We start from the raw sequence: 24,520 nt of genomic DNA, 5'->3' as shown, positions 1-24,520 counted from the left end.
TGATGCTTTCTTTTCCTTTTGTTTCTATGGCTACTGCCTAAGGACTTGGGGGCTTCTTCTAGGTGCAACAGTATCTAGAGCAGTGATTCCCAAAGTGGACACCACCGCCCCGTGGTGGGTGCTACAGCAATCCAGGAGGGCTGTGATGGCCACAGGTGCATTTATCTTTCCTACTAATTGCTATTAAAATTTTTTTTAATTAATTTCCAGGGGGCTAAGTAATATTTTTTCTGGAAAGGGGGCAGTAGGCCAAAAAAGTTTGGGAACCACTTATCTAGAGAATAGATCATAGAGTAGATCTAGAGCTACTATATCTGTCCTATATCTCCTAAACAGGAAGGAATTGAGGAGTAAGTCTTAAATGCATCAAAATTAGCAATATCTTTGTGAATACTGATTAAATGCTGAATTACATAGAAGCAGGCAATAAGAAGTACCCAACAAGGTTAGGTTTTTAACATTGTGTCATGGACCCCTTTGTCATTCTAATAAAGCCTGTGGTCTTTTCACTATAGTGTTTTTAAATGCACAAAATGAAAAGTATAGGATACTGAAGGAAACCAATTATTGAAATATAGTTATCAAAATATGAAAAAGCAAGTTAATAGGATCCAGGCTATGAACCCCTATGTTAGAGATCTTCTGCCCAGTTACCCAAATACAACTTCTTTATAGGACTATTCTTTCTCTGCCTTATTGTTTAATAAATTTATCTTCTCTTCTTTGCTCAGTCATCACCTCTTCTCATCTCTAGACCCACATTTCTACCTTCACCATAATATTCAATTGGTACCTCAAACTTATCATGTCCAGAACTAGTTCATCATCTTTCTTTCCACTCCCAAGTAACTCCAAACCTATTCTTCTTCCCAACCTCCCTATTTTTGCTAATGGTACCACATCTTCTTAATCAGAATCATCCATCACATATACAACAAAAAAGATGCTCAAGATACATGGGAAGATAACCTGGGAAGTATTTTTCTCTTCATACTTCTCTTATATCCATCAGAGACTGATCCTCTCCACACATATCAAATAAAATTTTGTTTTGCCCCTTTTAATGCACTTTTTTTCTAACTAAATTTTATTTTTTAAATGAAGACCTCCTTCCTCCGTACCCCCACTGAAAAAGCAACAAAAACACAATTCCCATTACAAATATGTATAGGCAAGCAAAATAAATTCCAGGAATGGTTGCATCAAAAAAAAAAAAAAAATCTCAATCTGCACGTTAGGTCCATCTAGAGAAGAGCAGCATATTTCTTAATGAGTTCTCTGAAGTCATGCTTAGTCACTGTGTGTATCTCTAATGCACTTATCATGAAATGTGCTACATACTGAAGTTAGTTATATACTGTACTTCTATCTTATTCTCCAACTAGATTTTAAGTTTCACTGTAGTGGGGACCACATCTTAACTGAACTTTGTGTTTTCCCCAGCACCTTGGACAGCACTGACCAAATAGCATGTGCTTAAAGTTGGTTGAACTAATGAATGGGACATAGCATAATTCTGGGAATACAGTAGATGTTTTTATAAATCCCTCTTTAGTAATTAAAGTCCCTAGTAAGAGATGTTGTATAGTAACCAGTGTGTCTGTCTAGTGATTCAAGCTACTGTTGATTCTGCTTCTGCTCCTTTTTATCAGAATGATCTTGGGCAAATTATTTAAGCTCTCTAGTGCTCAGATTTTTTTTTCACTGCAAAATCAGAGTCAGAATAGATATTCTACAAAGTTCTTCCAACTCTAAAATACTCTTCACACTCACATTTGAAAACTTTAAAACTGAGTCAGATCATAGGACTTTGGGCAAATACCATATTATTCTCTTACAAAATTTCAATTCTCTTTTCTGTTTAGCTTTTCATGATCTCCACCCCTTCCCCTGACTTCTAATCCTGTTAAAAGGAAATATCATATCGACCTTATTTAAAGTGGTCACAGAAAGGAACATATCATTGGCCCCATGCATAGACATGATTCTCTGCTTATGGACTTTGGAAGAGGCCCTTGGTTTAAATTATGGGTACACCAGAACAACAAGAAATACAATGTTAAGGTAAAAAAGAACTTTATTGAAGGAGATATGCTCACATTTCCAGAATCAGGAGGAAGCCCCAGGAAAGACAAAAAGATAATCTGTACAGGAAACTTCCAGCATTGGGATGGAGGTTTCAGCAAACTTAATTAGTATAGTTTCTTTTATTTTGACCACCAGAAGTGTGCAACCCAGAGAGTAAATTAGGTCTCTAACTAGCTCCAGATAACAGAGGTCACCTGGCCATGTTCACACCACTGCCTGAATATAATTCTACTGATCAGGGTCAGGTTGCAGTCTGACCAAGGAAGACTCTTTGTTCACCTGGCTCTCTAACTAAAGTCTTATATACATTCTATCTCCTACACTGCTCTTGTTTCAGGGAATTGGAACTAAATTGGAGATTTGTAAGCTCTATGTTTAGCACATTGCAGCATTTTTTATCCCTAGGCTTGGCAGGACATGGATTGGTCCACTTGAGAAACAAGTGAAAGAGATGAAGATAATTTATCTTGGATAAGAGAAGGAAGGTTGCAAAGTTCTTATTCATTATCTTCACAACCATAAATGGCTTATTTTATGGAAACAATAAATAGCTATTGTGTGGCAATACCTGCACCAGGTACAATACAACAGAATCTCTACACTAAGGATGTAATTTAGCTATAAACTAGAACTTCCCAGTAGTATAAGATATAATATTGCCATAGAAGTCAAAGAATTTTTGCCCCAGAAGTCCTTCACATATCTCATCCCTTATAAAATAAAAGGATAGAACCAAATGATTTCTAAGGTCCCTTCCAGCTCTGAAATGCTGTTGTCATCTCTAACAATCTAGACTGTGTTCTTTTTGTAGGGAAGAATGAACTAGATGACTCCTGGAGGAGAAATTGATTCACATTGCTTAGGTGATATATCCGTTAATAAACCTAGGCATTATACTAGATGTTCAGGTACTAATACAATAAAAAAAAAATAATGCCTGCTCTCAAGGAACTTCAATTCTAATGGAAGAGACAATATAAGATAAACATAAGGAGATTAAATAGATAGTTTGAGAGAGAGAACCCTAGCAGTTGAGGGGCTCAGGAAATGCTTTCCCTGGAAAATAATGCTTGAGTTGTCTTGAAGGAAGAGAAGGATTCTATGAGGCAGAGATTAGGAGGTGATGCATTCTAGGCATGAGGAACAGTTAGTACAAAGACAAGGAAATGGGACATCATGTGTAATGAATGGAGAGAAGGCCAGCAAAGGAAAGGAAGTAAGTGTTCGTTGAGGTTTTAGAAAGATAGGTTGGGCCCAGGTTATAAAGTGTTTTTTTAAAAACCAAAGAGAAATTTATATTTTAACTTATTTCCACTGGAATTTTTTTTTAAACCCTTAACTTCTGTGTATTGACTTATAGGTGGAAGAGTGGTAAGGGTAGGCAATGGGGGTCAAGTGACTTGCCCAGGGTCACACAGCTGGGAAGTGTCTGAGGCCGGATTTGAACCCAGGACCTCCCATCTCTAGGCCTGGCTCTCAATCCACTGAGCTACCCAGCTGCCCCTCCACTGGAATTTTATTGAATAGAGAAGTGATATGGCCAGATCTTCACTTAAAAGTAATCATTGGATTATTTCAACTAATTTTCTAGTTGATTTTCTAGGATTCTCTGGGTATACCATCCTGTCATCCGTAGAGTGAAAGTTTGGTTTCCTTGTTGCCTTCAATTTCTTTTTCTTCTCTGATTGCAATTGCTGGTGTTTCTGGTACAGTGTTGAATGGTGGAGGTGATGATGGGTATCCTTGTTTCGCTCCTGATCTTGTTGGGAGGGCTTCTGGTTTATCCCCATTGCAGGTGATGCTTGCTGATGGTTTTGGATAAATACTACTTATTATTTAAAAAAAAAAGTAATCATTGGGATAGCATATGGAAACAGGGAGCCGCAAAAGGGAGATGTGGTTCCCTGTTCATATGAACTTATGACTTCAGATGTCCCACACCTCTCTTTCAGTCTTAGATCTCCTTTGCTTCCTTGACTCTTTTTTCTCCTTTCTACCATGAGGCCTGTTCAGTCTTCTCCATTTCGCATTTTCTTCTGTAGTCCTGGAAAGAAACTGCAACACCAGCCACGGAAGAGTCAGAGAATGAATGCCTTGGAGTGGGCTCCCTCACTCAGAGGCTTTATTTTTTTATTTACTATCTTTATTTATTTTACCAATTACATGTAATAACAAATTTCCATATAACTTTTCTGAAGTTATATGGTCAAATTTATCTCTCTCCCTCCTTTCCCTTCCCCCTCCTGGTACTGGTAGGCAATTCAATTTGGGTTATACATGTGTTATCATTCAAAATATATTTCCATATTGTTCATTTTGGGGAGTAATCTTATAAAAGCAAAACCCCAAAACAAAAACCCAAACAAATGAAAAGTCATATACTTTCATCTGCATTCTGATTCCAATGGTTCTTTCTCTGAAGAGGAATAGCATTCTTCATCATAAGTCTTTCAAAATAGTCCTGGATCATTGTATTGTCAATAATACCTAAGCCTATCACAGGTGCTGTTACTGTGTAAAATGTTCTCCTAGTTCTGCTCATTTCATTCTGCATTAGTCCATGAAGGTCTTTCCAGCTCTTTCCAAAATCATCCTGTTCATCATACTTTTTAGCACAGTAGTTTTCCATCACCATCATATACCACAATTTATTTAATCATTCCCCAATTGATAGATATCCCTTTAATTTCCAATTCTTTGCCACCACAAAAAGAGCAGCAATAAATATTTTGTACAAGTAGGTCCTTTCCCTGCCTCCTCCTTTTCTTTTAATCTCTCCAGGATACAGACCTAGTAGTAGCATTACTAGATCAAAGGGTATACATTGTTTTATAACCCTTAGGACAAAATTCCAAATTGCCCTCCAGGATGGTTGGATCACAACTCCACCAGCAATGCATTAGTGTCCCAGTTTTGCCACATCTCCTTCAATTTTCATCATTTTCCTTTACTGTCATATTGGTCAATCTAATAGGTATGAGGTGGTACCTCAGAGTTGTTTTAATTTGTATTTCTCTAATAAGAGGAATTTAGAACATTTTTCAATATGGTTATTATAGCTTTGATTTCTTCAAAATTTCTTCTGAAAACTATTTATTCCTAATCTTTGATCATTTGTCAGTTGGGGAATTACTTATATTCTTATAAATTTTATTTTGTTCTTTATATATTTGAGAAATGAGACCTTTATCAGAGAAATGTTATAAATTTTTTCCCAGTTTGAAGTTTCCCTTCTAAATTTGGTTGCATTGGTTTTATTTGTATAAAACCTTTTTAATTTAATATAATTAATTATTCATTTCACATCTTGTGATGTTCTCTATCTCTTGTTTGGTCATAAGTTCTTCTTTTCTCCATAGATCTGCCACCTAATTTACTTATAATACCAATCTTTACATTTAAATCGTATACCCATTTTGACCTTATCTTGGTATAGAGGGTGTGAGATATTACTGTATACCTAATTTTTACCATACTATTTTCCAATTTTCCCAACAGTTTTTATCAAATAGTAAGTTCTTAACCTGAAAGCTGAGATCTTTGTGTTTATCAATGACTAGATTGCTGAGATCATTTACTCCTAATCCATTGAGGGTGAACCTTTTAGAACCTTTTAGGGACTTGGTGCTGGACTGCACCCCACCCCCAGACTGTGTGCCAGGTCCTGCCCGCCATGTGCTGTGCAGTGCCCAGCCCCACAATGTAGGGGGTAGGGCCAGGCTCCCAGCCTCCTCCTACAGCTACAGGGACCCACCCCTGCATCCAGCCTCCCCCCAGGCTGCCTATTGGGCTGCAACCCATGTGTGGATGGGAGTAGGGGATGGAGAGAATGTAGTTAGCCTTTGGTGGCAGGTGGGAGAAGGGAGGAAGAAAGTGGAGAGCTTTTAGAGCAGTGGTTCCCAAGGTGGACGCCACTGCCCCCTGGTGGGTGCTGCAGCAATCCGGGGGGGGCAGTGATGGCCACAGGTGCATTTGGGGGTGGTGAATAACTGTAAGGAGGTGGTAATTGACAGGGGGCACTAAGTAATATTTTTTCTGGAAAGGGGGCAGTAGGCCAAAAAAGTTTGGGAACCACTGTTTTAGAGGATGGGGTCGGGCTGGGTGACAGAAAGGAGACCCTTCCCCCATTCTACCTCACAGCCCCTAGTCCCAGAGAGGGGAGGGAAAAAGGGAAGGGCATGACCTGAGCACTCCACTCAGGGGAGGGAGTAAGTGCAGAGGGATGGGGAGGCCCAGTGAAGAGGGGGAAGGGAGTAACTGCTAGGAAGGGCTTGGGCATGCCCACAGAGAGGTCTCTGCATGTCATCTTTGGCACATGTGCCATAGGCTCACCATCACAGCCCTAATCTATTCCATTAACCCTATTTCTTGGCCAGTACCAGATGGTTTTGATGATTACTGCTTTATAGTACAGTATACTGGTAGACCACCATCCTTCACATTTTTTTATTAGTTCTCTTGATATTCTTGATCTTTTATTCTACCAGATAAAATTTATTATTTTTCTAGTTCTATAAAATAGTTTTTTAGTAGTTTGATGGGTATGGCACTGAATAAGTTAATTTATTTAAGATTGTTATTTTTATTATATTAGCTCAGCCTACCCATGAGCAATTAGTGTTTTTCCACTTATTTAGATTTAACTTCATTTGTATGAAAAGCATTTTGTAATTGTTATATAATTCCTGTGTTTATCTTGGCAAATAGATTCTCAAATATTTTATATTGTCTAGAGTGATTTTAAATGGAATTTCTCTTCCTAATTCTTGTTGCTGTACTTTGTTGGAAATATGTAGATCTCAGAGGTTTTAAAAAGACCTTATCTATATGAATTTCAGTGGATCCTTAGTTCCTTCTTGCTGAGTCATTATTAGCAGGATGGCTTTTTTCTATGTGGATGAGAACACGAAAAGACACCAGGAACCACTTTGTTGGTTATTAGGAACCCTCTCTAAAGGGCCAAACAATCTCAAAGACCTTTGGGTCTAGGGCAGAATGTAGGGCTAAGCTCCAGAAGAACATATCCTTCTTTCCAAAGTTTCCTTCCCAAAGTAAAGATTCTGTTAAAGACTGTGCAATCCCAGCGACAATATTTTCTCTGCCTCAGCCTCTCCTTTCTCTCTTCCTTCTCACTCGTTAATTCACCAAGATTATATCCCAACTTTAATAGCTCACATTCATACAGTACTTTGGAGTTGAAAAGCATTTTCCCCATAACTTCCTGTGAAGAATTCTAGAGTATGATTTATTCCCAATTTATAAGTGGTGAAATTGAGGTTCTGAAAGGGTGAATAATTTCCTGAAGTTCACATAGCTAGAAAGTAGTAGAAATCAGAATAAAACTCTGATCTTCTAACTACAAATTCGGACTTTCTTCTGCTATGACATGCTTTTCCTCTCTGAGCCCACAAATGTTCCTGATTTTCTGTCCTAAAAGCATTTTCAAGGACAAAGATGACATGTTTACATACATGAAACAGTTAAATAGCAATTTTAAGCAGTGTGTGATTAAATGTTATTAGGGGTGGATCAGACCATGATTCATAGAAATCTACAAGCTCATAGGGAATCACAGAATATGGCCCTCATAGGTCATATAATATATCCCATACCTGAGCAAGAAACTTGTCAAAACAATAATTATCTATGAAAACTTGGTTGCTCTCAGCAATGCAATGATTTGGGACAATCCTGAAAAAAGATGGGGAATGCTATCCACTTCCAGAGAAACAACTGTTGGAGTTGTCTTTCACATCAGTGTATTTTTGGTTTTATTTTGGGGTTTTGGTTATGTATGACTTTGCTCTTACAACAATGACCATATAGAAGTGTGTTTTGCATAGGAAAGAAAGAAAAAGAAAGGAAGGAAGGAAGGAAAGAAAGGAGGAAGGAAGGAAAGGAGGAATCAAGGAAGGAATCTTGTCAAGAGTATCCTGGAAAAGCAGTGACATAGTCTTAACCTGGAGACCTCTAATGAGAAGGGACCTCACTATTTTCTAGGGCATTCTATATTTGGACAGCTTTCACCGATAAGATATTTTCCTTATATTCAAGCCTAAACTTGCTTTTTTTGCAATGACCATTCATTGCTCCTCATTTTGGCCTCTGGAGTCAAAATGGATAAACTGAACCCCTCTTCTATAAGACAATCCATCAAATCCTTTAAATCAGTTATGTTCATAATTCCACTCTTTTCTAGGTTAAATACCCATCTTATTTTCATATAACATGATCTGAAATTCCTTTACCTTCCTGGTTGCCTTCACCTAGACATTCTTTTATTCATAAATGTCTTTCCTAAAATATGGCTTCCAGAAAAGAAAAAAAAAATTATTCCATATATGTTCTGACCAGGGCAGAGAAAGTGAAATCATCACACCCCTAAGTCCTGGGCCTGGGACTTTCTAAATGCAGTCTGAGATTCTAAATGAGTCTTTTTGGGCTGCCATGCCATATTGTTGGCACAGCTTCAATCCATTAAAACTCTCAGAACTCTTTCCATTGAATTATTTCCTAGCCATGCTCTGTCCCCTATTTTCTTCTCTCATTTTGTGCTTATGAAATTGATCTTTTCAGGCCAAGCTTGAAACTTTGTATATATCCCTATTGGATTTAACTTTATTAGGTTTGTCCCAATGTTTGAAGCCTTCTCTGGGGATTCTGATGCTATAATTTACCATATACCTATCCCACGTACATTTGTGTCATTCCCAAGTTTAATGAGAATATCACCCATGTTTTTCTCCAAGGTACTGGAAAGAATGCTAGATTTTGAATCAGAAAACCTGGGTTTCAAAACTGGCCCTGACATTTGTACATGTGTGACCTTGGACAGATTATTTAACCTCTCTGGGCCTCACTTCCTAATTAAAATTATGAGGGTAGACTTAATGACCTATAGTCTCTTCTGGCTTTAAGTCCATGAGCTAGTAATTGACAAAAATGCGAAGATGATATAGGGCAAAGCACAAATGACACTCCACTGAAGACATATCCTTGCAAGTTAGCATCAGACCATTAATTTCTTTGGATGCAACCCTTCAACTAATTCTGAATATACCTTAAAACAGTGGTATTGAATTTACATAGAAATAAGGACCACTAAACCTTACTTAAGGATCCCTGCAGGCAACATCTTGAATTAGAAAGCCACATATATTTATATTTGTCCTTTTTTTATTAATACATCAACACATTAAAATCAGATGGGAACTACATTTTAATATGGTTCAGGCCACACTCAGGAGAATTGTGGCTCACATACAGGCAATAGACTGTTAAAGTACTAATATCTACCATATATCTCTTCAATTTCTCCATTTAAAATCACATCCAAGATGTTTTCAAATACTTTATCAAAATTTAGGTAAACTATATAAATCAACCCTCTTATCAACTAGCCTAGTTATCTTGTCAAAAAAGAAAAAAAAAGTTATTCCTGCATGATCTATTCTTTTTTTTTTAAACCCTTAACTTCTGTGTATTGGCTTCTTGGTGGAAGATTGGTAAGGGTGGGCAATGGGGGTCAAGTGACTTGCCCAGGGTCACACAGCTGGGAAGTGGCTGAGGCCGGGTTTGAACCTAGGACCTCCTGTCTCTAGGCCTGACTCTCACTCCACTGAGCTACCCAGCTGCCCCCCTGCATGATCTATTCTTGATGAAGCCATGCTGATACTTTGTATTTAAAATTTTCTTTTTAGATAACCACAGAGCATTCCTTAGTAACATTTTGTTGGCTCTACTACCTTCTCTTTTTTAAAAAATGGGAATATTTGACTGTAGTTCCTTAACACTTAAACTCTTTCTTTTTGTCACTTGTAGTATTCTATCTTTGACTTGGTAGTTTCAGATTTTGGCTATAGTGTTCATGGGAAATTTCATTTTCATGTTTCTTTCAAGAGATGACTGGTGTATTCTATTTCATTTTGCCTTCATTTATTGCTTTTTAAAATATAGTATCTAAGGTTCTTTTGGTCATGATTTTCAGGTAATTCAGTGATTCCTAGATTATCTCTCCTAGACCTATTTCCCAGGTTAGTTGTTTTTGTTACTATATACCTTATATTTTCACTTGCTTTTTTGGTTTTTCCTATTTTGAGTCAATGGTAACATTTCTTTTTGCCTCAGAGTAATTTTTTTTATGTTTGAGTCATTCTAATTTTTAGGGAGATCAGTTTTTCAATATGCTTTATCACCATCTCTACTAAAGTATTAATTCTCTTTGCCATTTTCTTCCTCTTGACTTTTTCTATTTTGTTTCTCTTAATTTCTTCTGGTCCTAGCCAGAACATTCTTTTCTCTGAAACTCTACTTAGACTTGTCTTGAGTTTTCATTTTTCCTATTGGGTTTGCTCCTTGGGCTTCTCTCACTCCAGGTATTTTTCTTTATTTTTTTTTAAACTTAAATTTTTTCAACAAACAAAAATCTATTTTCTCCCTTCCCCCCTTAGAGAAAAATGAAACCACAGAGTATTTTTTCATTTTATTTAAGATTATTTTGTTGGGGGTGGGAGGGGGAAGTGTTAAACTCATATCTCCAACTTTATTTTCCTGGATTGGAAACTTATTCTTGGGTCACACTTTGCTCCCATACTCCCATGTTGTGGACAAGCCCTGCTTAATCCAAATTTAGGTGACTAAAAATAGGTACTGGCTCTTGTAGGAATTGTCCGGCCTTCTTTGTTGTGATTCAATCTCAAGTTGCTTGGGTTGGACATGAGTTGACTGCTAGTTCAAGCCATGAACTGCTTAGGTGTCAGTCTGGCCATGTCTTCTAAGATAGGGTTGCGGCTCCTGTGTCTCCTTTCCTTCTCTGGGCAAGGCTTTCACACTGCCTTGTACATTGTTTTCCACTTGACCTTGAAGTCAGAAAGACTTAAGTTAGAATCCTGCTCCAGAAACTTACTGGCTTTGTGATTCATAGGCAAATTGATCAACCTTTCTCTGCTAGATTCTTTATAGATTTTTCATCTATGAAATGAGGTCAATAATAAAACTTACCACCTAGTGTTGTTGTGAAGATTAAATAAGACAACATGTGTAAAATACTTTGTAAACTTTAAAGTGCTATATAAATGTTAGTTTTTATTATTGTAAATTGGAGAGCCCCTTTGGTCCCCTGAAATCAGGAGACACCAGTATGTTTCACCCTTCCCTCTCCCACCTCCCCTGTTGGTATGGGAGAATGAATTGAGTTGAGGGAAAAGGATGAAAAATAACAACATTGGCATATATAGCACATATTTACATTTATTAATTTTAAATGTATATTTCATCTACTTATTCTGTACTTGTTGTCTCCCCCATTCGAATGTAAGCTCCTTTAGTGTTTCATGCTTTATATTTATTTCCAATGTCCAGCACAGAGTAGACACTTAATTCTTATTGGAGAAAAGTTGTTGATTGACAGGGAGCATGGTGTAGTCAAAAGAGCACTGACTTTGGGATTAGAAGATCTGGATTTTAATTCTAGCTCTGCCACCTGTGACCATGGGCACATCATTTAACCTCTCTGGACCTCAGTTCTTCATCTTTAAAATGAGGAGGTTGGAGTAGACAGCCTCCAATGACCCTTCTAGGAATCCATGTCTCAAGGATTTCAACCCCATCTTCTCTGATTCGCATCACCATCTTTTGTATTGTCTTGGCTTTGCTCTTTAGAGAAGATATTCCTTGACCCTGGGGCCACTAAAAGGAGAACTAATTAACCAGATATTCATCCTCTCCTGCTTGAGCCCCCAGTGCTCCTAACCTCCAAGCTGGGTAGAGATAGCTTGTAGGCTGGGGAGACTGGTTTCCTGGTTCCATGTCCCCTTGAGACTTCTGGGATTAGCATAGCCATGTTCCTTCCTTTCCAAAGTTTTGCCAGCTAGGGCAGCTGGGAGAAGTTTTGGCCTGGCAGGGATTAATTGGAGAGCTGCAGCCTGTGCTGCCCAAGAATGTCAGTTGGGGGGTAGTTAAGTGTGAAGAGACTAATTTAATTCACATTATACTGAAGGATTAACAAATCACAGCTGCTGTGGGAAGGAGGAGAAGAAGGCTGGTGCAGCCCGGGGTATTTAGCCCCCTACGGATCAAGTACTGTATTGGCCTGGGGAGAGATTACTTGGAGACTTCTAAAAGCCATTAGCAGCGGACAGGGGATAGTGAAGGCTCATTTGGAGATTTTGCTTTGGGATGGATCTCTAAGACCTTTGATTTGAAGATTATTGAATCATTGGCTCTTAAAGCAGTTAGAGAGACCAGAAATCATAATCAGACTCCCTTGTGTTAGGCACCTCGGGCTCAGAAAGCCAAAGTAGTTTGTCCAAGGACACATGGCCTTGGACAGAGAACCCAAACCCAGGTCTTCTGACTCAAGTACCATACCCAAAGGCTTGATCTTCGAGATCAAATTTTGCAACTTTTTTCCTCCTGAAAAACTTTAATTTGGGCCTAGTATTAACACTGCAATGGCCACTAATCTCTTAAAGGTCAGATATATTGTCTGATGGTCTATCTCTCCAAAAAATAAAATAAAATAAATAAAAATGCAGAATCAGCAATGAAGTGACTATACCAAGGAAATATTGGAAAGTCTGGCTCTCTAAAGTCTCTCATTGTAGTCTCAGCATGTAGCACAGTGGCAGGCACATATTAAGTGCTTTATAAATGCTTAACAATTAATTGATATTTCACTGGCCTCTTGCTTCACTGGGCAGTGCTGAATTGATAGGATAAATTTTGGAGGTAGATAGACTTCTAGCAACCCTCTACTGAACTGACTTCTAGGCATATTGGAGGGGTTTGGAGGGAAAAGAAGAAGAAACAAAAGCATCCGTTAGACGGGGGAGGGGTTGATTCCATTTTCATCTCTTTTAAGTCTGGCTGGACTTGAGGCCAGTTGGCCTGGGGCTTTCTGAGACTTTTCCCTTTCCCCTCCTCTTTCCTGCTATGACTTTTGGGAATGGCTTCTTTCTGTGACTGGCCCTTCAATATATTCTCTGATCCCAGAAAATCTGGCTTAGTCCCAGTTATCTTTCCCCATTCCATTTCTTTTTCTCCTCCTTTTTCATCTCCCTGCCATTCTCCTTTTCTCCCTCCCTTCCTGGCTACCCTAACTACACTGGCTTCTTCATGATGCTCATTTGTCATTAAAAATTGGGCATTTTAGGATGTCTGGAAATCATGAGCAAAAGGGAAGGAACCCTAGTCAAGACCCTCAAAGTAACTTTTTCTAAACACAGAGATTCAGAGACTCCCCGCTTTCTTTCATTCTCTGGCCTCTCTCCTTTCCAGTCCTGTATGTCTTGATACTCTAATATCCTGAGACTTATGTGTTCACTGGGACTGCTTTCCCAGAATCCCAGGTTCTACCACAAGCAAGAGAATGGCAAGCGGAGGCAACTGAAGCTTCTGAAAATAAAGAAGAAACCAAACCCAGAGCCTTCCCTCTGAGACTAGAGCAACCATTTTAATAATGTTCTTCTCCTGCTGAGGGCTAGCATAATCTATTCAAATGCACAGGAGGATCTCACTTTAGAAAATTAGGAATCCGAATTAAAATATTCCCAAGCCCAGACCTTCCTTATAGTAAATTAGAATTTTTTTCAAGGGACATTCTTTCTTAGCAATTTCATTTTTGAAGTTTGGGGAATAAAGTTATTAAATAGAGGGGGGGATTCTTCCCTTCTTTTTAGCAAAAAAGCATTAATGGCAACATCCCATCCTATTTGGGACTGTGCCAACTGATGAGATGGCAAAGTGGTTTTCTCCTATGATTTCAGAAACTTCTGGCAGGTTGCCCTCATTCTAACTTGGGGAACTTGTTCTTAGTTGCATGGACTAGAGGTCACTGGGTTTACTGAACAACAGAAAGGAAATGTGAATAAAGAAAGGACAACTGCAACAAGGCCCTCTGACCCCTTAGTCTGGGCAACAACATCCTTCTGTTAGAGGTGCCCCTGTTAAACTCGACACATAGTCAGTTTAGCTGTAACTTCAGCTGCCAAGAGTGCAATTAGAGATCTTTTCTAACTGAAATATTTCCTCTATCTCTGGCTTGCTTTTTCTTGGCCTACAAAATGCAAATGGAATTTAGAAGCTCTCAGCAGGTACCCTCAATAGTCAGGCAATTGTCTCAACTTAAAGATATCCCCTGCAAGGGTCATGTGTGTGGTTCATCTATCCACCCAGTTCAGCTGAATTCTCATTCTCTGAATCCTGGTATGCATCACTTCTTCAGCCTGGATATTTGCCACTTAGTAGATTGCAACTTTTCCTCTTTGAGCTCTTTGCTTCCAGTATCAGTGGATCAGCCTTTAAGCCCACTGCCAAAGATATCTTCCCTTCTTGTTGCTTTGACCATTCTATCCCCCCTTCTTTAAGGTCCTAATAGATTCATTTTGTACCATATCATCTTTCAGGCCTCAGAATGAGGGTTCTGATTTGGGTTTCCTCTTTATTGAATAACTTCGGTTTCCTCCAGGGGCTATTTTCTTGCTTGTAGAAGAGCACACCAGCCCAGCCCAGGACCCTTTCCTCTAGCATGGTACTTGACACAGAGGTAGGTGCTTAATAAATGCTTATTGACTGAATGACTTTCAGGAAATTCTGCTCTATATCTGCATTCTTTAATTTGTCCCACTTCTGCTTCTGAAAGTTATGATATAGTAGAAAGAGAACTGGACGGAGAATTGGGTTGAGATCTTAGTTCTAACATTCAGTGAGTCTGTGTTTCCCAAGCGGCCCTTCAGAGGCAACATGGAAGGACTACTGGATCTCAGGAGGCCTTGGGTTTGAATCCTAGCTCTTCCACTTCTAGTACTTCTGTGGGACTTGGACAAGTTACTTAATCTTTTGGAGGAGGAGATTTGGTAGTCTGAGGTTCCTTCCTCCTCTGAATCAATATATCTGTAGAGCCTTACCTTCCATTTTAGAATCAATATTATGTATTGGTTCCAAGTCAGAAGAGTTTTAAGGACTAGGCAATGGGGTTGTGACTTGCCCAGGGTTACACAGCAAACAGGTGTCTGAGGCCAAATTTGAACCCAGGACCTCCCCTATCTAGGCCTCAGCTCTCAATCTACTGAGACAACTAACTGTTCCCTAAGCATCCTCTTTGATATTACTCAAGTGACTTCTAAATGCCTACTTCCTCCAGAAATTCTTCCCACATTAAACGGAAGAAAGGGGTTAATTTCTCTAGTCTCAGTGTATCTACCATGGAATTCCTATTGCTCCTATGCACACAGACAATTTCACAAATTCTCTTGGCTTTTAGACAACGTAGCTATAACAGTAAGAATAGCTAGCATTTATGTAGCACTTTTGTGTTGGCAAAGAGTTATACATGTTATCTCACTTTATTCTCAAAACAGTTCTGTGAAGTAGGTGCTATTATTACCCCCATTTTACAGATGAGGAAACTGAGAAGTTGTGACTCTCCTTGGGTCACACTAATAGGTGTCTAAAACTAGATTCAAACTCAGGTCTTCCTGACTCTAAATTCCACCATCTATCTTCCGAACCACCTAAAGCTGTCAAGCTAAATACTTTATCTGGTCTATTTGTGTAGTTTTTAGGCTTCAGTTCTCTGTACATCTTTGATGTGTCTGTAAGGCTAGAAAAAATCCTTAGCAAATTTTTTGCCTAACTCATTAGACACACAGCCCCACACAAAACTGGGAACTTAAGAGAGCCTTTTGTATAAGGAATCACAGAATGTTAACTTTGGAAAGGACTTTAGAGATTTTCTATTCCTTTCAGTCTGAAGAGGAAAGCAAAACTCGTCATGGTGATGGGACTTATCTAAGATAACAATTAGCCGCAAAACCAGTGAGACTAGAAAAATCCAGATCTCCTGAGTCTCAGACCAATGCTTTTTTCCCTGTTTATCACTGCCCTGCCTCCATGCTACCTTTTACTTATAACAGGTAGTTCGAGACACAAAAGCCTATACATATACACAGTAGGAATTTGCCTGCTGGACATAAAAAAGATTTCCATATCCCTGTTATGGACCAAAGCTTTCCCTACTACCCCTTGAAGCATGGAAGGAATTGCAGCAACTCCAGCACATAGGAAATATTCCCAGAAGGCAATCTGAGATTTGATGGCTGTTCTGGGTAGGAGAAATGTTCTTTCTGTACCTTTCCGAGTTGAAGAGGGAGTTAGAGGGTCCCGAGTCCTTGCATGCTCTGCTTAGGGGTCTAGTATCCTAATGGCTTCTCCCTTCTGCTTTGGGAAGTTTGTTCTATTCTACTGTACTGAATTTCTGGTAGGGAAGATCCAGGGGAAAGGAGGGAGCCCATTGAGATACACCTAGGCATGGCTCTTTTGGTGCTTTCTTGTTGCCTCTCCCTCCTCTCATCTCACTTCAACCCACCCCATTCTGGCCAGGCTGGACAGACTGTATTGGGAAGCTGGACTAGGCTTTGATCAGTCATTAGAATCCCCATGCTGGTTTCATTAACTCAGAGGCAGGAGGGGGCAGCTGGGGCCCCTGGCTGTGAATGGCCTCCATCCAGGCCATGCAGCTGTGACGGGCAGCGCTGGGTTCAGATGTTTTCACACTTGCTTTACATTCCTCTCATCTCTTTAAAGGCTGCAGAGCCCCCTGCCTTCCAGGCTGCTGGTGAAACACTCACTTTGCAGCAATGGAGTGAATTCAGCCAATTTCAAAGTTCCCCTGAGCCTTTTCTGTGGCTGTGATTGACAGTTCCCTATGGCCCCAGGGGCAACACCCCAGGGACCCTGTTTAGGGACTTACCTTCTCTCTCTTTGACATATCAACACTGACTTTTCTCTTCTGTTTTTCCCCCCTTTTCTTTCTTTCTTTCTTTCTTTTTTTTTCCCCTGCTAGGTCTTTCTTCTCTTTGTGCAGGGCCCTATCTCTATCTTGCCTATAGCTGTATGTTTTTTTAAAAATGGAACTAGGTCCCTGACTTGGCTCACTTTAGCTGCCTGACCATCCTGTGATAGTATTGGCTGAAGAAGATTCAGAGCCAAACCTCAACAGTAGACTTAACGTGTGAGCTCTCTATGACCCTTGTCTAGTATACAGTCAACAAATTTACTTTTAAATAAGTGGGAAACTTCAGTTGTTGAATGCTCCTCTCATTCCTTTTCCTTAGATATAAATTTATCCTTTACCTAGACCCCAAATCCTATGGTCATACACATATAGACTTATTCTTTAACAAGCCATGAAACTAAGCATGAGTCCATATGGATAAAGCTTAAAAATTAATCTGAGTGGACCTAATAAAAATCATGCCGTGAGTCTCATGAGAAATTTCCTGGGTTGTTCTTTCCCTTTGGTCTTCAAGGGCAGGCTGGGAATAAGGGCGAGGTGTTAGCTATAGGCAGATTCTGGAAGCAGAATGAAGGGGAGAAAAAAGAAGCAGAAGTTTGATGGCAATTTGCAAATTTCATCCTAGCTTTACTATTGGATTCTATGCAGTATTAAATGCAATTATTTTTATTTCTCTGCACTTCAGCTTCTTTGTCTTTAAAATACAGCAAAATACTGCCCCTCTCTGCCTCATAGGCTTTTTGTGGAAATCAATAATATTGTAAAGATAAATAACTTTGAAAGATTTAGGAGCTCCGATCACCACAGTGACCAATCACAAATCTAAGGGACTCATGACGAAGCATATTCTCTACCTCTATCTCTAGAAAGAGAGCTAAGTGATTCAGAATGCAGATTTTGTTTTTTATTCTCTTACCTTTTGACTTAGAATCAATATTATGTATTGGTTCTAAGGCAGAAGGGCTGTAAGGGCTAGGCAATGGGGGTTAAGTGACTTGCTCAGGGTCAAACAGCAAAATGCAAATTGAAACCTATTTTCTTTTTCTCCATTTTTTTCTTTTATTTTAGAAAGTGGATTTGCTTGACTTATACATGTTCAGAACAGGGTTTGTTTTTCTTGCCTTATCTACACATGAGGGAGAGAATTTAGAAGTGAAAATAAAATAAAATCAAATTTTTAAAAATTGACCATAAAACTTCTATCTGAAGATATCTAGTGATAAGGAATCCAATACTTCTCAAGGCAACCAATTCCACTTTTGGACAGCTCTAATTTTTAGAAAGCTTTTCTTTACGTCCAGCCTAAATCTCCTTCTTTGCAGCCTGTATCCACAGTTTCTAGTTCTACTATCTGGGGCCAGACAGAACAAATCTAATCCCCCTTCCATGTTATACTCTTTCAAATACAGGAAGACGGGTATCATAACCCACTTTGTATTTCTCTTCTCCATATCCCCTACTTCTTAGGTTATTCCTTGAATACAAATCTATCAGTGTCCTTTTCCCCTTTGCTCAATCTTCAGTTCCCTACAGTGTAGTCAGGGGCTTCACATTAGAACCACCTGGCCTCTATCCCTAAGGAAGGACATCCTGCTGATTGCCAGCTGTCCCATGAAAATCTGCTTAAAGGCCTCAGCCTTCCCCCAAATCCTCGAAATTTCCTCTAGCTGCCAAAAAGCCTGGTCTCTGCCTAGTTTACCCAGAAATTGTAGAGTTTGCTTGTAATCCTGAGCCCAAGATGTGTTGGCTACTTTTGACATGAAGTTAGGGTCCCAGATGTTCAGAAAAAGAAAGATAAGCTTTCTTCATCAGTGTGAGAGCCCCCGTGTTCCTCAAAGTTACCTGGATCCCTAGAATTCTCAGTATCAGGTAATTCCTCAGAATTGGGCAATTAGACTGACTCTGCTTCCCATAGGGGAGAGATCCCAGGGTCCCTGTAGATGTGCCTTAGTATCATTTAGTAGTAGACAGGAAGACTATCAAGGAGCTTAGACCCATCTGCCTTCAACTTGCTGTGGTGACCTCCATAATTGTGGGGGTACCAGAACAAGCCAGCAGTGATATCTGATAGCCTTAGAGACCCAGAACAGCTCCCTCCAACTACAGGTTAGGGTGTGAGAAATTTGGGGGAATCCTAGAGTATCATATAATTTGTCAGAAGTCTTCCCCCACTCCCAAACAACATGGCAACTACAGGAATCTAAGGGATAGGAACCCACAAACAGGTAGGTCCTGAGCATACAGAGCCTGCTCACCTCAGCCTCTTTAGAGAAGCTTTTAGGCAGAAAGGTAGTACTTCAGGTCTCAGAACAAAAATTTGCTCTATGTGGTCTCACGCCAAATGCTTACTATATTGGGATGATTTCCCTTGCTTTGTTTTGGGTCTACCTGTGGAGCTGCAGGGAATAATAACAATTCACATTTATATAGTTTATCAAATGCTTTCCTCACAAGCCTACGAGAGTGTTAGTGTATCATTATCCCTGTTTTACAAAGTAGGAAATGGAAGCTCACCAAGGTGGCTTTACTTGACCAACGTCACATAGGTAGGAAGTGTCTAACTGGAAAGAACAGATTCTGCCACTTATTATCTTTATATGACCTTGAGCAAATCATTTCCCATTTCTGAGTGTTGATGTCTACCTCTGTAAAAAGAAGTGTTCCACTTCCCAGCTGTGTGACCCTGGGCAAGTCACTTGACCCCCATTGCCCACCCTTACCACTCTTCCACCTATGAGACAATACACCAAAGTACAAGGGTTTAAAAAAAAAAAAAAAAAAAAGAAGTGTTGACTAAAATCCAAGGTTCTTAACCTGGGGTCCATGAACTTGTTTTTTCAGATATGTCTATAACTACATTTCAATATAATTGCTTTCCTTTATAATCCTATACATTTTATGCATTTAAAAAGATCATTCTAAAAAAGGATCCATAGGCTTTGCCGCACTGTGAGAGGAATCCATGACAAATCTGGTCAACAAGAATTTAAGCTTTTACTATGTGCACTAGAAATACTAAGGAAGTCTAAAACTTATAGTCCCTGTTCTTGAGAGCTCTAATAGGGACATCAGCATGTAAACTGTAGAAAAAAAGATATATATATTTCACTGAGACTTAGGCAGAGATATGAAGGAAGAACATTCTAGTTATAGAGGACAGCCAGTAACCAAAGTTCAGAGTTAGAAGAGGGATTGTTTTCCTCAAGGAAAGGCAAATATGCCTTTGTCTTTAGATTGCAGAGTAAATGGAGAAGCACAAGGAGTGGAAAAGTAGCAGAGGTAAAATTATAAAAGCCAAACCTAAGATTTTATATTTGAACTTAGAGGAAATAGGGAGCCACTGGAGTTTATTGAATAAAAAAGGGATGATATGGTCTAATCAGCCCTTTAGGACAGTGATGGGCAAACTATAGCCCTCGGGCCAGATTGGGGGGGGGGTGAGCCCTGAAATATTCTATCTGATCTGGAGACATTATTCATAATCTGATGAATACAATGAAACTTCGAAAGAGTTGCCTTCGAAACAGACTGACAGATGAGCATTTCCTTTCCTTTGGCCCCCTCTTTAAAAAATTTGCCCATCACTGCTTTAGGAAGACCAATTTGACAGCTGGGTGGAAGATAGATTAAAGTAGGGAGACACTTGAGGCAGGAAGACCAACCAGCAGCCTATCTGAATAGTCTAGATTTGAAGTGATGAAGACCTGGACCAAATGTCAGAAGGGAAAGGGTTTGTTTGTTAGAAAAGTGGAAATGACAGGAATTGCCCACTGATTGGACATGGGGTGGTGAAAACACATTGAGAATGACAACTAGGTTATGAACCTGTATACCCTTCTCTTGAGTAGCTCTTGGTCTAATGGAAAAATAACATGCAATTAACTATGTAAAAATTATATTTATATATATATATACACACAGTATAAATGAAAAATAATCTTTATATACTCTCATAAAGGGAGATTTTGAAGGGCTTCTTGCAAAAGGTAAGATTTTAGCTGGAATTTAAAAGAAGCCAAGGAAAGTAGGAGATGGAGAAGAGAAGGGAAGACATTCCAGGCATGGGAACAGCCAATAAAGATTCATGGAATCATGGAATCAGTGGATGAATTGTTTTGTGGGAGATTATATATATATATATATATATGTATATATGTGTGTGTGTGTATACATATATATGTGTGTGTGTATACATATATATATATATACATATATATGTATATATAGTGGGGGGGAGAGAGAGAGAGACAGACAGACAGACAGACAGAGACACTAAACTTTAACCCAGACCTTGGGATTAATCTAGTACTCTTTCCACTACACCGCAAGGGCTTGCTGTAGAGGTGATGGTTAGGTCATGCTTCAAATTCTTAGAGCCCCACAAACTGGGACCTTCAGAAAAACAGGCAAAGGGCCAAAATGAAATGGAATCGATTTCTGCCTTACCTTTTAGTTCCCTTGATGGTAGTATTTTTGCTCCTTCGTTTATTTCTAAAGGGACTCTGTGTTTGGACAGATGTATGTTCCAAGATATTCATATAGCACTTTATACTTTTCAAAGCACTTTTGTGTTCATAATCTCATTTGATCCTCACAGCACACCTTTGAGATAGGTACTTCAGTTTTATTAGTATTCCCATTGTACAGGTGAGGAAGCTAAGGCAGTTAAGTAACTTGCCTATGATCATACAGCTGCAGAGGTGGGACCCTAGGCAATGCTCTGCCTCTGATATCAGAGACCAGGCAACTCAATTAACCTCCCTGGACCCTCAGTTCCTCATCTGTAAAATGAAGAGGTTGTACTCCTCTGAGATTTCTGACATCTCTTCCTACTCTAGATCTGGGATTCTAGGTCCTCCCCGAGACTTAGTTTTCTCAACTCTAAACTAAAGATAATGTATTTGTACTACGTATCTCATATTGTGAATTTCAACTGAGATCATATACTTATTGTATTTTGTAATAATAAAGCATTTTACAAACATGGGTTTACATCTCTGGTTTTTATAGGTTCTGTGAATTATTGGTAGTAACTTTCTAATTCCCTCATGCACAATATACCTTCACCTTTAGCTACTCCTCCCCTCTCCCACTCCCACCCTGAGGGAGCAGGGATTGAGGGAAACCCTCAATGTCTCTGAGAAGCCAGACACCTTTGGGCAAACATCATGGTGAAGGAAAAGCCCAGAGAGGCTCAGAACTGCCAAGTGGTTACTTTTCTGCCTCTTGGTTAGTGATTTCATTGGTATAGATGCCCCTCCACAACTTAGTAGATCATTATCATTCTTTATTCTGGCCAAAAAAGTCCCACAGCACCTGGTAGCCTGTAACTCCATTCTTAACACAATATTGCCTTGGGGACTAGATGAAAGATTGGCAAGAAGAGAACAGAGGGAAGAGCCCTGGCTTAAGGAGTCATAGAATGTGGGTCTAAATGCCACCTCTGGCACTTATGAGCTCTGTTACCTTGGGCCAATCACTTGATTTCCCTGCACCTTTGATTTCTGTTTTCGTAAAGATTGTTTCCTTTTAACTCTAGATTTCAGATTCTAAATGATAGCCTCAATTTCTCAAGTTTTGTGATGAAAAAGGAAGTGTATTGCTGAAATCCTAAACCTTTGTATAATTCAACTCTTAGAAACTGAATCATATTTTAAGAGAGATAGAAAGACAAAGAACTGCAATGGCTGATGGCTCAGGTTATTTTCTGAAAGCCATTCCCATCCTAAAAAAGGACAACATTTGGGGTTCCTTCCTTCTTCTCCTCTTCTCCCCATCCCCTCAAAAGGATATTGGCCAATGTATCCAAATGAGAGCTCAAAAAGGAAATGGTGAACTTTAGGAGTCAACTATTAGAACAGATGCCAGAAGCCAAGAACTCTGGCCAACTGAAACTTAGAGCCAGGAGGGTCTGTGCTTGGGCCAGGATGCTCCCTAAGGGAATGTAATAAACCAACAGTGGGTCTTCTACACCCCAGGGAGAGGAGAAAGAGGAAGGACAGGTTGAGAAGGAAAACTAAGATGGAATCACTGGCTCCTGCCCTACCCCCATTGTGACTTTCTGAGCCTTTCTTCAATCACTCCCCTCCTCCTCAGCCTTAATTCCCTTCCCACTCCTTTTCTCTCCTCCCCTTTCCTTCCCTTCCCCCCTTCTCCACCCCCAGTCTCTCACCCCCAGGCCCTGCTGACAGCTGCAGGTCATTCTCTCTGCCTTTGAGCTCCAGCTGTTGGGAAATGGAGGTTTCTGGCTATAAAAGGAAATCTATTTAGAGATAAACACTCACTCCCCAAACCCCGAGGAAATGCAGAGTTTGCCGAATTGGCCCCCAGGAGCTTTATAAATTTGAGTCATCTCCCTTGCCTAATTCTGCTCTCAGCCTTCCTCCCTCTCAGAGCCCCAATAACTACCTTTCAGCTGGTGCCTCTTGGGATACAGGAAAGTGACCAGCTTTGATTTACATTTTATTCCAAGCTTTCCTTTTTAATCCCTGACTGGGCCTTCCAGGTTCTGGGAGTGAAGTATGAATGCAGGAGCAACCCCAATCAGGATCTCCCTGATTTGTCACTCCCTCAAGTTCCCTTGGGGAAGGGGCTAAAAGCAAATCCTGCCTGATTGGCTTAAAAGAGGTTCTCTGTCCAATTTGTGTTTCACACACCAAAGGCACCCTGTAGATACCAGGATCCCTTACTTTATGAAAAAAGAATATTACTGAAGTCCTGAACTTGTGCATAATTCTACTCTTAGAAATCAAATCACTTTTTAAGGGGAGTTCAATTCCATAAAACAAAATTTTCTTGTTCCTTTTCCCTCAGATAGCACCCCCTGCCTCTTCCATTTATGTTTCATGAACTTAGATTTTTACACTTTGGGTTTTCTTAAGGTAGATTATACCTATGGTTGCCCATTCTCCTGGGATGCATCACTATTGTGTCATGTGGGACAAATGAGTCCAGGCCAGTGGTTAATAAAAACTGAAGTAATTGGCTTTATTCCCCTTCAGGGGAAAGATTGGCTGGTTCCTTAAAATTTTTTGTTATTTGCTATGCTGTGTTTCATCCTAGCCACCTTGGACTTGCCTCCCCTCATGTAGAGCTGTCACACTGTTGTAGTTCTGGGGAATGACCAGATAGGAAAACTAATGTAGGAGTAGTAGAAGTAAGGCCAAAGAAGCCATGGGAGATTGTGTTCCCTTTTTAGAAGGACTGGCACTTCCAATTCGGCCCTCTTGGGCCCCCTCCTCAACTCCAATTTGATGAACCCTATTGAGTTTTTCTTGCTTGGGAACCATGTTTTTCCCAGCAGTAGACACTGTAGGAGAAATTGGAATTTGTCTTTATTGCTGGATTTCTTGCTCAGATAACCTTAGAAAGGAATTCATTGGGGTCTTAGAAAGGAACATTGGCCAGTTGGGTTGATTCCAAAATGTAAGAGGTAGAAAGGTGGTTTTTGAGCATGCCAGTCATGGTGGTATGAGTTCGTTATGTCTCCATGTTTTAGTGGTAACTGTCCATGCTAGGAAAAGGCTATACAGTTTGCTTGACCTAGTGACAATGATATTTGTCGTCCCTCTCTTTTCCCTATTAAAAGTGATGGAGATATCCCATCACCAAAGATATGTTTTTTCTTCTACCTTTGTG

General features: G+C 39.7%; 1 protein-coding gene across 1 annotated transcript in view; it reads left to right on the top strand.

Annotated features, from left to right (window-relative positions):
• PKNOX2 (PBX/knotted 1 homeobox 2) overlaps window positions 1-24,520 on the top strand; it is a 166,394-nt gene that overhangs the window by 41,685 nt on the left and 100,189 nt on the right. The gene's annotated exons all lie outside the window — the stretch shown is intronic.

This window comes from Gracilinanus agilis, chromosome 3 (assembly GCF_016433145.1).
Source record: "Gracilinanus agilis isolate LMUSP501 chromosome 3, AgileGrace, whole genome shotgun sequence".
In the NCBI taxonomy this organism is placed as follows: domain Eukaryota; kingdom Metazoa; phylum Chordata; class Mammalia; order Didelphimorphia; family Didelphidae; genus Gracilinanus; species Gracilinanus agilis.
Note: the sequence above shows the minus strand (reverse complement) of the source record. Positions and strands in the feature narration are given on the sequence as shown.